At 39.8% G+C, this 1,607-nt stretch overlaps 1 pseudogene; it reads right to left on the reverse strand.

The window, feature by feature from the left end:
* Positions 1-74: 74 nt before the first annotated feature.
* LOC101565411 lies at positions 75-1,152 on the reverse strand (annotated as a pseudogene).
* Between the last annotated feature and the right edge of the window lie 455 nt (positions 1,153-1,607).

Genomic DNA, 1,607 nt, shown 5'->3' on the forward strand with positions numbered 1-1,607 from the left:
TTTTTTATTACTGCTTCTTTTAATAACACATAATATGAGGTCTACTACCTACAAATTCACATTCTGTCATGACTCAATGAGAATGGTAAGTTGCTGAATACATTTTTTTCTCTCCCATGGCACACTGAAATTGGTAACACTAACAAGGTAGATTTAGACAACACTTAAATCTTAATTATGAATGTTTAATTGAATATTTTCCTTTCTGTAGCTGTGAAATGTAAAGCTTAGATTTGCTTCCATCAGCCCTCTTAAACCAAACTTCATCATGGTTAATTGTTGTAATTACAGCACTTGTAGGACATTCATCTTTTTTATCAATACATATCGTCTGTCCTCGTATATACCATCCACCATCATAATACAATCTTCCCTCTTCAGATCTAGCACTATGTAGATGCTTTTCTAATTTCACAGGCAATTCTGTTTTCACTCTGTGCGGACCGAGCGTGGCCATTGCCTTCCTAATTGTTGTCCAGTCTTCAAGAATATCAAGATCTTGTAGCATATAAACAATATATGGACCTGAAACAACAACTGGCTTTTTTTTTTTTGGTCAGGACTAAAAGGATCCTTCCTCTTTTTTCTTGACTGAAGTTCATCATTCCAGAGCTCTGAGCTAATGTCAATGTTGTGCCTGTCCTCCTCAAGCCTTCTAATCTTCTCCTCTAGCTCACTCTGAACTGTGTCATATAACAAAAGTTTTTCACTCTCCCAATGCTGACGAGAAGCTTGAATTTCACATTCATATTTGTTTTTTACAGATTCTAAGCAGAGCTCTCCATAGATTCCTGCTACCTTGGTACGAATTTGCACAATTTCTTGTAAGGTTGCCAGTGGTTCCAAATATTCTGGAGTTTTTCCAGCTATGACTTCTTGTAGTTTTGCATCCTCCTGACTTAATCGTTCTTTATAAAGTTGATCTTTGAGATCCGTAAACTGTTTTTCAAGATTGGACATTTCATCTAAACACTCCATCATTCTTCTTTCACAGTCTTCATCATCCATTTCTGAGCTATCGTCATCCTCCGACACCGACGAGCTCTCCGTGTCTTCGTCCTCGGAGCTGCTCCCTTCGTTTTCGGCGCAGTCCACCTCCATCTCATCGTGATGGTTTGTCTCCTTCTTGTCCCCGCGGGGATGCACCAGCATTTTCCAGCCAGGCGGTCCCTTTCCACTCCCGGCGCTCAACTCGACTGACCCACCCAGTGGCCAAGCTCTCCCAAACCGCCTTGGTTCCTCCCCCTCCTCTTTCTTAATATTATAATTATTTGCCATTTTAACTTTTGAAAAGAATTACAAACATGCTACTTGTTATGGTAGATTAGATTCTTTTTTTTTTTGGCGGAAATGGATTCTTTTTTTCATAGATTCTTTTTTTCAGCAAATAGCCATTACTTAACCTACCAACTCTCATCCATGAGAAGAGTATTTTTGCTCCTCTTCTGATACCAGTCTTTTTTTCTCCATTGGAGAGAAGAATATTTCCTCTCATGTGACTTTGGCCACATGACTTGCTTTGTCCACCACATGCCGCCATGTTCTTGCTGTGCTGGGTCTAAGCTTCTGTTTCTCCATTCTCAGCTCCAGAATGAAATACATGGAGG

Source organism: Octodon degus, unplaced genomic scaffold (assembly GCF_000260255.1).
Source record: "Octodon degus isolate 3935 unplaced genomic scaffold, OctDeg1.0 scaffold00004, whole genome shotgun sequence".
Taxonomy (NCBI): Eukaryota; Metazoa; Chordata; class Mammalia; order Rodentia; family Octodontidae; genus Octodon; species Octodon degus.